Source organism: Dermacentor albipictus, chromosome 6 (assembly GCF_038994185.2).
Source record: "Dermacentor albipictus isolate Rhodes 1998 colony chromosome 6, USDA_Dalb.pri_finalv2, whole genome shotgun sequence".
NCBI lineage: Eukaryota > Metazoa > Arthropoda > Arachnida > Ixodida > Ixodidae > Dermacentor > Dermacentor albipictus.
Genome location: NC_091826.1, coordinates 19,865,512 through 19,877,827, shown reverse-complemented (window position 1 = coordinate 19,877,827; position 12,316 = coordinate 19,865,512). Strand labels below are relative to the sequence as shown.

Genomic DNA, 12,316 nt, shown 5'->3' with positions numbered 1-12,316 from the left:
TTGCGAGTTTCAGAGTTTTGTTTACACGCCACTGTCACCATGACAACGCTTTCTGCGACAACAGCAGCGCCACGCGGTGCAATCTAGCATAGCGTCCCATTTTATGAATGTTGATGGCATGGGAAACGCATGCGCTCGCTCCGGCGCCCGAATAAAGTTCCTTGGATGTCGCTGGTGAGTTGCGGGACTGTTTCTTTTCTTTCTTTCTTTTTTTTTGTCCCACTGGACACATGGAAAACCGTGTGATAGTCGCGATGGGATCACTGAATCTGCGAAATTGACGACGAATCGGATAACTTCAATGCCTTGGCGCCAAATGATTACGCCATGCCTGTGGATCGGTTATCAGTGCTTTCGGCACCGTTCAGGAGGTTCGCGGGAGCGAAATCACTTGTACGCGTTGAAACACATTTTGCACAATTGCTGCTTGGCAACTGATGTCCAAATTCATTGGCTACTTTCTCTTAAAATTTGTGCTTTTAAGTGCTGCTCTTGCCGTCACTGTCAAACTGTTCTTTGGGTAATCCGTTGTACTTTTTTTGTCCCCTTCTTCCTGGACATGCGTAATCACTTTTGTTGGTCTCTCTGTGGCCTTTTGTCTACAGTGGCACTGCATTTCTTGGCCATTGTTTCTGCTTAGTTTTGGTATATGTGCTGTCATGCCACATGTTCACTCTAATGATTTATTTCACCAAATACATACAATTATTAATTGCACACACACACAAAAAAAAATACGTCTTGTGCCTGTAGAGTCTCCTGGAAACTCAGCCAGAGCTGGAAATGAAAATTGTGCTTCATCCCTGACCACAGCTTATCATCACATCAAAACCTTATGTCACCAATACATCTGTAGTGTTACGTTCCCTCTGAACAGGAAAAAAAAAAAAAAACAGTTGCTGCACTTTACAACGCAAGAATCTATGCCCTCATCTTTTTTTTCTCTGCCTTCTCAGCACATTTCCTTGCCTACCGCACCTACATACTTTTCATCCATGTTTTTCTTTCTGCTTTGGCACCACACCTGGGATTTTTTCTTTCGGTTATTGGTTGTCAGAGCGATAGCTTCTTTAGTGCCAAAGCTATTTTCTCTGCCTTCATGTATTTTATTGCGGTCACTAGCATCAAGTGTCTCTTGCCTGTACTTAAAGAGGTCGTATGTTTGATTCGGAAGGTTACTCCAGCCGAAACGTTTGACAGCAAAATCAAGCTAATGTGCCTTCCACCGCCACATCATATATATATATATATATTGCCATGCTGCCTGCTAGCTCTTGATGTGGACTACAATATGCGATCGAGCTGATGCGGGAGGAAATTCACATTCACAAGGATACCCTGCTTCCTGCCTAAAAGCTATGACACGGCCTTGTGTACAGCGTTAAGACAGAGGCCTTATTGCAAAAACAGCATTTCCATATTAATTTGTTTACCCTACTCCACCTGTTCAATGCTTGTACACGTTGTCCTGTTCTTTCTGTGTCTCATTACCTTTTTGATTAAATGAGTAAGAAGGTATAGTCTAATCAGGCTATTATTTTACTGTTGCAACACAGCACTAAAATATGTGTGTCCCTATGACTTATTTCTATCTTGCATAAGGGTGGGTTCAGGGAAGTCCAGCCAGGCATGTGTAGTGACAATTTTTAATAATTATTTTCAAAGGTTTGCTTTGCCACCCAAGTGCTGATTACAACAAAATGAATCTTAGTTCTGCAAGAAAACGAAAATTGAGCTCACTTCTGTAGTGGAGAATCGCCAAGTATTTAAAAGAGACACTGGGAGAATGAAATCTCATTTCCACGAGTGTGGTTTTGGTGGTTAACTTGGGTGCTGCAAGTTCTGCTGCACACTCTCACGTACCGTATTTTCTGAACTCAAACCATTGTACAAGTCGCAGCCCGCACTTTTCGCAAGTTAAAAAAAAAAAACGTGTATATAAGTCATACCATTGTATATAACGCATGTACTTTAACTTGTTCAGCATGATGAAATGCAATTGTGCATGTTTGTGGCATACTGTGTCAACAACCGCACAAACCATGCTCACCTTATTCATGCCAATCAGGTCCAAGACAGGCCAAATAGCAACTCAATCCTTCATGACTGACAGTGTGCCTGCTTTCTACAGTGCTTGGAAGAAAGTTGTGGGTTGGCCTCAACACTGCCTCTTGTGTGCTTGGGCTTGGCACGTGGGCAAGAACAGGCGTGAAGTGCAGGCATACGAGACAAGAGCCTGAGAGCCTTTACATGCAAGGTATGTTGTCCCAGTGTATAGGTAATGTGCCTGATTGTATTAACTGTTTAATTAGGCTCTGTAGACAGCGGTGTAGCATACAGAGTCGTTTTTACTGGAAATTATATCACTACTACGCTATGACCTTAACCATATTACTCCTTCACGTAACACTTGAAAAATGAAACTATCACAAAGTGCAAATCAAGAAGAATTTCCCATAAACATTTTAGCAGTACTTGAAAGTATAGCACTGGTTATTGCGTTTTCATGGAAGGGGATGCTTAGGAATAGATGGGCCATATTAACGCCAACTTCTCTTGGCAGCCACACATTAATTATGTTACTAATTATGCTTACCACATGTTTGGATACCTGTGCCATAAGTAAACAAGGGCCCCTTCCCCTTAATTAAACTGCTCTTCTGTCAAATTTTGGCACATTCCTAAGTGGAATATGTGTCAGCTGTGTGGGATCTATTCATTCAAAGTCTCGCTGGTGACATTGTAGCTGTACAAAATTGTAGTGCATGTTTCATTTGCAATAACTACTCTGGTCTTTCCAGCATTTAGTCAGTGAAAACAATGTTATGCGTCTCATGGCTTTCTTCACAGAAAAAATGGCACATCCTGCCCTATTTTTTATTACTGCAATCCTCGTCTTAAGAATTACTTTCACATCCTTCATTCCTATCATCTCGTATGGACCAAAGTCATAAAATGTGTGTTCCTTGTTGTCATACTAACCAGCACTTTCGTTCATTCATTCTTCAAGCATGAAATGACTGGAACCAATTTACTCACCACCATTGTGTTTATTACTGGTTAGGGCGATGTTAAAAGCCAATGAAAGTCATGTTTTGACTCAGTATATGCATTTGTAGTATTTGATGTTTCCACTCCATTCTGCAGTGCCCTATGGGCCCTGAAGGTATTTCAATAAAATGATATGCAGGAGTGTGCTGAACTTCGCTGTTTCGTGCAGTCCTAGAGGGAAATCTAACAGCGCTTTTGAGAGAACGAAGAAAGGACAACAGAGCCGGTTTTCTAGGACAGAATTTGGGAGTGAAAGGGTTAACAGGTGCGATGAAGATGAATAATTGAAAACATGCGGTAAATCTTAAAGCTCTGGACAGTTAAAAAAAAAAGAAAGTTTAGCAAGAAGTGCACAGCCAAAAAGCTTTTAATTTCTTGATTGCTTCGCACTTAGGCTTAAAGAACAGCTTGCTTTTCCACAAAGACAGTTTAATGGTGCACGTAGTCACATGATAGTATTTTTTATATTTTGTGGGCTTTATCTTTTCAATGGAAAAAACAAAACACGCAATGTGTATCTTGCTGGAAGCATCTATTCTTATTTTGACACTATAATTAAATATAGGTAATTAGTTTTAATTCACTGAATTGATATCAGGGCATTAAAAAATTACTGGCAGCTTCTCAACTGGACTCTGAACCACATGCATTTTGTGTTATTTGCATAGGATGATCCATCTTCTTTAAAGCTCGGTGCACGATATAGCTGGCATAGCCTCCATAACCCCTGAATGCTAACCAAAAGTAGTGCCTGGAGGTGCACTTTTGTTCTGCACAAAAAAACAAACAAAAGTAAATGAAAAAGCACAAATCTAACATAAAACAACATTTAAAATTTCCTGACAGGTATTGGCAGCGAGGAGTTACGGAGTCGCCATCTATCGGAAGTGCCTGGCTGGCGTAGTATGAGGGATCACGCGGCGCGCTCCTCATAGGTTTTGCTGTCAACGCTCACTGAAAACACCACGCGCGAGCTCTCCCGGACATTTCTGTGAGTACTTTCGAAACGAGAGAAGTTTTTTACTGTCTAAATAATAATCTTGGGCAAACTGGAAGCACAAAATCGTTTACAGATGCTATCTCTTTACCGAATATGTACAGTGAACGCCACTATGCGCGGTCGCCACGATGGAGTCTCCCGAACCGGCTTCTTGCATGAAAGGTACGTAAATGTTGAGAGCAAATTATGTGAAATATGTTGTTATAGTGTTTTTATAACTAAATGGAGCATAATAAAATTAGGCCTCAATGCAGCGATCGCACAGATTCGCAGCGACCGATCGGGCCGTTAAGCTCGGCTTGGCGGTCCCTACGTGGAACTAGCCGAGTGGAGCGGGGTCTTCCCTGCATCTTCTCTGGACCAAACTCACTCACTGACTGCGTGTCTGCATGCTTGTCCGTGCACTGTTTCCCTTTAGCTGCATGCGCGTTTTCGCACCGTGCCATGAGCTTTAGGCCGCAGAATATGAGCATTTGACAGTATACAAGCAACCATTATTGCGTGTGCGCTATCAGAGCTGTTCAAAAATAATTTCATTCTTGAGACTTCGACGCCTACTCCCCGGGGACTGTGATGTGCCGTCGGGACGATTCAATCTTTCTTTTTTTCCTTCTAAATTCTTGGACGTTTCAATATTATTTCTCGAGTTGTGTCGCACTGTATGTTTATCAGTGTTCTCAGCGTGCGATTTCCCGCTGCTTCTTTTTTGTAATCCAGTGCATTAATTTATAACACAAACATGAACATATGACATGCTTTATTTTAATGTGCTTCTTACCGCTCCCTTTCCACTCCAGTGAACTTGCCAGTATCTATAGCATCGACAAGTTTATAGACCAAACCGTCATTGCATTAGTCGGGCAGCGGACCTGGGCGAGCGTCTCAGTGCGCGTTTTACGAACATCGCAGACCCGGCGCCGTAGCAGAAATCTTCCTCGCGTCTGTGCTTGCTGCATACCCGAGTTGTAGCCGATGACTGTTTGCCGGTTTTATGTTTCGTGAGCCAAGCTTCCCGCAGGTTCTTGTCCTGCGGCTACATGTGATAAGGCTGACATCGGGCTCCGTTGCGTACATCCGGCACTGCGGCACCGAGCAGTAGCCTACCATGTTGCGCACCTTCAAAGGCAGCCACTACCTATTGTAGTGCTTTCAAGCGTTGTAAAGGAGACGCTCGAAGTGGGAAAATCTCGCCACTAAATGAAGACCGCAGCGTACGAAGGAATTTAAACTCTCGTTTTCAGCTTGCTTCGGCGCTCCCGAAGCAGCCGATGCGGTCGCTATCTCCACGTGATCCCTAATAGCACGTCAGACCAACGGTGGCACCAGCTTTTCCAGTGGTGGAGCTCGAGGCCAATATGTAATACACGCCAATCCGTTGATGGAATATTGCATTCTGTTCAATGCCTTTCCTTGATTTTTTTTTTGGGTTGAGCCAATCGGTATGTGCCATTTGGTGTGTGCCCAATCTTTGCCACTTATGCAGAGTATCTATGTGCCACTATGACACAAGAGATACATAATTTTTACATGTAACTAGATCTGTGTTGTGCAAGGTATACACATGCCATCATCATTCCTTCCTTGTAAGGCATCATACATTGCTGCATAGACGTCTTACACTGTGAATCCATAGGGCTGCCACCTAGGTGGGTTTTCACCGTCACCCAGGTTCTCCCCTAAATCAGCACATGTGTGCATGCCTTTCAGAAGATTGCATCCTATATTTCTTTTTGCAAGCTAACTGTTGCGGCTGGTAGCGTAAGAGAACGCTGGTTAGACAGGGCAAACTTGGTTCCGTGCACTTATTTCGTTGATGAAGTAACCATGCCGATGAAGTCATTGTCCTCACATTTCATGCTTAAGATGCAAATAAATCCTTATGGATTACTATAGCAGAATATTTGGTGCAATGATGAGTTTTGGGTATCATGCACACCAAGGTGGCATATGCCACTCGCAGACTCACTTCCATCTTTATTTTGGAGGCCTGTAGGACCAACATGCTTGCTTCAGATGAGGGGACACTCGAGAAGGAAATTGAACACTTCTTCTATAAATGCTGTGATCAGGAATCCAAAGATGAACCAGGCCTCCTCAATTTCGGAAGATACTTTGCAAACCATTATGCACCACAGGCTGAAAGCTGGGCTACGTGTTTTAGAAAGAGCGTAGGCATAGACACAAACATGTGTTTGTGTTTATGCTTAAGTACTGCTACCCACATGGCGAAACGAACGAAAGAGTGGGCACGTTAATATCAGTACTTCTAAAGCCGACAAGAGATAGGATATTCGACCGCCTTGCAAAATTTGAATGTTGCAACCTGATCAGACACACAGAAGGCCTAACCATCGAACCTGACCAAGTCAGTGGTGTAGCTTTCCATCAGTGGTCAGTATTTTCACGAACATACCCCAAGACAAAATATGCTGTGGTGCTAGAAAGCAAGTGCAGCAATGCATGCAGATTTGCATGCCCCAAATGCAGTCTGTATGCACAAGGTCATGTGTTCTCGTGCAGACAACAAGCCAGGCAGAAACCTCTGTAAGCACATCCACACTGTTTGCCAGTGGAACTGCAAGAAGCAACAATCTGGAGATTGACACGGGCGACGGGACATACCATAGATGTGTTTACAGAACATTTATGAAATTTTCAGAATATGGTTTACTTTTGGAGCTGCCACAAAATACATCTTAAGCTCCTTCGGGGCAATAAACATTTCCATTTGGCAGAGAAAACACCCTTTCAAGAAAGTTGCAGACAGTTCTGAAAAGGAAATGGTTCTGCCTTACAGTGCCTTCAAAGTGGAAACTCCCTAGTCCAGGCACCTTTTGTGGCAAAGGTGTATATTCTGTGTGCAAACAGGTATGTAATGTACAGGGGATGGCAATAAAGACTAGTTGTAAGTCAGTGCCCGTCATGTGTGATGTGTGTCCCTGTGTGTTTTAGCGCTGCTTTCCTAACCGTTTGGCCATGAACCAACTTGCCCAAATTAATGTTCTGCTTGGGCAGTCAAGAAATGCCCTGTTTTATTTCTGCCCGATCATGCCGGTGTTCTGATGGTGTATGTTTTAAGTAGTCAAAGTTGTCAGTTTAGTTCCTTGTACTGTAATTGAAATCTTCATAGTTCACCTTTGTGGAAAATGAAATTGACGATTTACTTGTAGCATGGAACAATGACTAAATACAAATGTCAGCTTCTCACAAGAAAGTATGCAGTGATTCATGCATGTGCACTTCTTCAGCCCAGTGAGCCCACAAAGGCAGCCCTGTTAGAATAACTTATTCTTATTTGAGAATGAACCAAAGTAATGGGTGAAATGTTCTATTTCATACTCATTTGAACGACTCTAAGAAGCCGTTTTACTTATGGCTTAACCAGTTATAGCTGTAGTTGGTCAACACACATGGTCAGGCCAAGGTATTGCCGCTTAGCCAGAAATTTGCTGTGATTTTCAATTACACCTCATTGTACAAGAATTTGTGTAGAGCAAGTTGTTCTAAACATAAGACTTGCAAGTGCATCCCTTTAACAATTTTTGTACATGTTTAAATCGGTACAGTACTCTAATGAAATACAGCACCACACAATTAAGTGATTGACAGTGACTGAACATGAGAATCCTTTACCTGGAGCCAACATTTGGACAAAGGGACTTGCCTTCATCGGGGCAACAACCGATTTCCACCTAACTTGTCACTACCAAGGGTCGAGGAGGATAAGCAAGTGCGTAAGAGTAAAATGAAGGATATAAGTAGGAGAAGTGGAAATGTTTGAAGGCAAAGATTAGTTTGTGTTAGTAAAAGGGGTGTGCTAAAGGTTCTCCTGAATGGGGTGACAAAAAACAAAAAAAGAAGCAGAACTGGATATGAGCCATTAAATGCAAGTAGGTGTCATTCTTTTGTGTCAGCCCTTTATGAAAACCTTGAATGGTAAGGCTTGCACTGTCAACTTTGTGGACAGCTGAAAGTATGTCATAGTTGTTACCTGTAATGTCTTAACCATGACCAAATCTGGAGCTTTGACCTTTGTGTCCTTTGTGTTTGACCAAATCTGGACTCGACCTTTGTATTTACTATGATATGGTGTTACCTGAAAACACATCTGCCTTGATGGACAACTTTTGCACGGGCTAAGGCTTTGCTTACTTTAACATACTCGGGCATTTTAAGCACTATCACAATTTTATGAGCTTTTTGTCAATGGATAACTTTTCTGAGATCTTCTGTTTGAAATTCGTTTAACTTCTGATGGTGCTTACTTGTACAATGTCTCCCAATATTGCACAACATTTAATATTTAAGGCAGTAACAGGATGACTGTAGTGACTGATGAAACTAGCCACATGAAAATATTTCACTTTTAATACTCTCTTCATACTTTAATGTTATATTTAAGTGTTCAGTGAGAGAGTCTATCAGTTGAATTGGTGAAACATTAAAACGTGATCGAATACACTGTGTTACAATTATTATTGGATTGTGCCTGCATTAGAAAAAAATAGAGTGAAACTGCTGCAGTACAGTGGGTGGAACACATGGCCCATAAATGTAGAGTAATGAACTCAAACCTCAGCAGGAACAGAGATTTCTTTTTTTTTTCTACAACAAAAGGTTTTCTGGGGGGGGGGGGGAGATCATATCTGATTACTTACGCAGCCATCATACATCATTACTTTAGCCATCGTACATATCACTTATGAGTGATATGTATGATGGCTAAATTAATATGTGATACGTTTTGATATTTTAAGCATGTAGTTTTTAAATATATACATTTGAACTGACTTGGAAACCGATGGTTGAGCAACTTTGCTAAGTTTCACTTTAAATGGTTAATATGTGTTTTGTAGTTCATGGCACCTCTATTTTTAATCATCAGTTTGCTGTGACAAGATGAATTTACCAACAAACATCATGTTCCACTTGTTTCTCTCCTTCCAAGTTAAAAAAAAAGAATAAAGGACCGCACTCGCTAATAAAGTAAGTTTCGCGTTTAGTGTACATTTATGATTAAACCTGTTTTCTATACATGCTAATACAACTGGGAAGACATTACAGTGTGGAGACTATCTGGTTGCTTGTAACTTATGAGAACCGTGCAGCTGTAATTGACATCAATATTGGTGATCTTACCTTTTTATCTGTTCTAAGTTGTACTTAATGAACAGAATTGTGGAAATCTATAGGCCCCATGCTGATACTAGTAAACTAATAAATTTGCCGAATGACATTGCTACCCGATTTCTGCGAAGCCAATCTGCAACACCTGTTTATAAATTTTAGATGTTTAAACAGCAGGTAACATTATGAACCTGACAATAGATTTGTCATTCTAGAGAGAATCTGGTTCATATTCCTTTGATGTTTGATTATATTTCTTTTTCGGAACAGGAACCAGAAATTTCACTGATGTCGCTTTCCTTTGTTAATAATGTGTGGCCACATCCTACATACCGTATTCTCAATATGCAACTAATGAGCCTTCCTCTTACTTCTTTGTATAAACATCAAAGATAAAAATTGGAGGATGCTTAAGCTTCGCCTTCAAGAGTGGAACGCGATAGCGTTATCGCACCCTGTTTGCACTACCCACTCATTTGCTTGGCATGCTCCTGAGTCACACAAAGACGTAGTTGTCACATACAACATTTCTAAGTCCACAGCACAACTTTTTTCTCATTATTTGTTCCAGGATCATCACACAGATGCATGACCCCTCGCCAGCAGCACGGTACACATCGTAGGGGACGCTTTCCCACCAGACGTGCTACGGCGCAGCGATCACGTCAGAGGCGTCCCACATCGGACGCTGCACCTAGGAATAGCGCTGTGAGCGGAAAGAGGAGCCGCATCGCCTAAACACGAGGGTTCGAGTGACGCACACTCGAAGTTGGAAGAGGAGAGAGCAAGAAAACTTATTAAACGCAAGGGTATTGGGGCATCCCCGCACCGGTCGCCGCACGGCCCCAATGCGCTCAAACGAGACGAAGGGGAGAAGCGGGCGAGTGGCGTGCCACATGTCGGGGCAGCGCCGTACATTGCGAGGAGGGGGGTCTTCTGTGTTTGCCACAAAATGGATCTGTGTGTGCGCCAAGCACAGAAGAAATGTATCAGAAACGTACTTCGCTACTCATTGAACTGCGACTTCTGTAATTTACATGCTCATAATTGCCAATATACACTGCAGTATAACTTTATATGGCATGTTTCTAAGGCAACACTACATTCACTAGAGGCACTTTAGTCTCGCTTTGAACCAATGAACTCATGGCTGAGTGGTAGCATCGCCGTCTCACACTACGGAGATCCTGGTTTGATTCCCATCCAGCCCATGTTGCAAGTTGTTTTATTTCTGAATTGCCTTCCGGGATTTTTCGCTCACGGCCAACGCCGCCTACGGCACCGGCTTTTCTGCGACACGAGCTCCTTAACCTGTCATGTTAACACACAGGTGACTGTGTTAACCTTGTCCTTCATTATTGCCTTTCATTGAAAGCTATGACCTAAACTCTTTAACTGTATTCTTTTGTCTAAGCAATGTAACTATGTCATCGTGTTGAATTATTAATAAAATGAACTGGTCTGCCAAATGCTCTTCTTTATAGTAGCCTAGTATTAATTTATCCACTGTTTCTTAGCAAAAACCACCGGACATATTTCATTGCATGCCATGCATTCATAGACTTTTGTCCTTACTGCCTAATTTTTGAATTGCTGGCATGCATTATTTCAGGAGTGCTCTCTAACAGTATTGGTGGACATAGTCTTCCTTCAATCGTACGATCAACACCCGCCAGGTGTGCAGTTTCTGTTCCGCTACTTATTCTGAAATCAAATACTTGTAAACTTTGTGTGGGGCACCTAACCCTTTCTGTGTCTTCGACGAGGTAGGTTCATCCGCAGCCTTTTAGTAAAAACAGCACAAGACGAGCTCGGCTCTTCAGCAGTACTTAGCATTTTTAAGCTATGCCATGGACAAGCCAACATACTTCTCAGTGCTTAGTCATGCTCTTGATGGATGGCAACACATAATCCATGACACAGCACAAGCAGAAGCAAATTTATTCTTTCCAAGATAGTTAACATGTTGGCAACTGGGGTTTTAACATACCTTGGCCGCGTTTGCCAAGAATTTGGAGTTAACGTGGCATGGAAGGGATTAGAAAAGAGCTTGGCAACACATACTGCATGAGTGTGCTGAACTGGGCTGGTTGGTCGGCTGAGGTATGCAGTAGTACAACAGCTGTGGATATGTTGACAAATTGTATGGCAAAATTATGTAAATAAAAGGAGGAGGGGGGGGGGGTGCTGTAGCTTCCAGTTCAAAGTAACCTGACTCAATGCAATACTAGTGCAACCTATATTGGTGTTTCTGCCCAAAATAGATCCTATATACACATTGCACTGGTGTCCACACCACTTCATACCATTCTCACATCACCACTACATACAAAAGGTTTTTTTGTTTCATATTTTTTTTCGACTTGGTCAGCTTGTCCAAGCCATGCATCCCGATTTGCTCACAAGGAACAAATTTCGTTCCACCTATTTCAGGCTTTAAGTTCGAGTTTGCACTGTTATGCAATTTTAGAGCTATTTATGTTTTCAGTATTGTGCACTTAGCCAGTTTTATTTCAAGCTTGTGCTTGAAATACCTCTTTTTTTAACGAATTATAATTTTCACTTTTTTCTTGTGTTCAGGGGTTTGAGTAATTGCCCCAATGTTTCTGTACTCGAGTGTGTCATTCTGGCTTTCAAAGCTGCCAGGCGCCTTCGCTTCGTCCTACTGCCTTTCTCTACACCTTCAGGGTGATGTCTGTTTATTTGATCACACACCAAGTACAAACTCTCGTTTGACTTTATCGTTGTGGTGGCTGATCCTGACTGCTGCACCTTATCTCAAACAATCCTTGTGTTGTTCTTCTGTGAACTTTGATTTTTTATATTCTTTCGTTTTGCTTTTTTGTCTTCATGGCACATGTACAACGTTTATTTATCAATGGTGTCATATCATTCCCAGTGAAACGACAGCCGTGGGCATCTTCAGGGCAGAGACAGCACCAATTGAGACACAGCGCAGCAGACCCACTGACAAAGAACAGAGTATCACATTGTAAAATGGCGTGAATTGGTGTCGCCATATGCGTTTTCATGGAGTGCGACAACTGTGCCAATGTTGTAATAGCCTTACCTTTCCAGTAGGCTCCCATGTGGTCCCACTTCATTCCCAACAGGAACCAGTTAATAACCAGCTAGGAC

General features: G+C 42.2%; 1 long non-coding RNA gene across 4 annotated transcripts; it reads left to right on the top strand.

Annotated features, from left to right (window-relative positions):
• Window positions 1-101: 101 nt before the first annotated feature.
• LOC135921050 (uncharacterized) lies at window positions 102-10,647 on the top strand. 4 transcript variants are annotated; one of them, XR_010570424.1, is made up of 5 exons: window positions 102-174; window positions 2,132-2,257; window positions 3,898-4,042; window positions 4,153-4,213; window positions 6,572-6,969. It is a non-coding gene; the product is annotated as an uncharacterized lncRNA (long non-coding RNA). The 4 variants fall into 4 exon arrangements; XR_010570421.1 differs by having other exon boundaries at window positions 6,037-6,969; XR_010570422.2 differs by lacking the exon at window positions 6,572-6,969 and adding an exon at window positions 9,750-10,647 and having other exon boundaries at window positions 103-174.
• The last annotated feature ends 1,669 nt before the right edge of the window (window positions 10,648-12,316 follow it).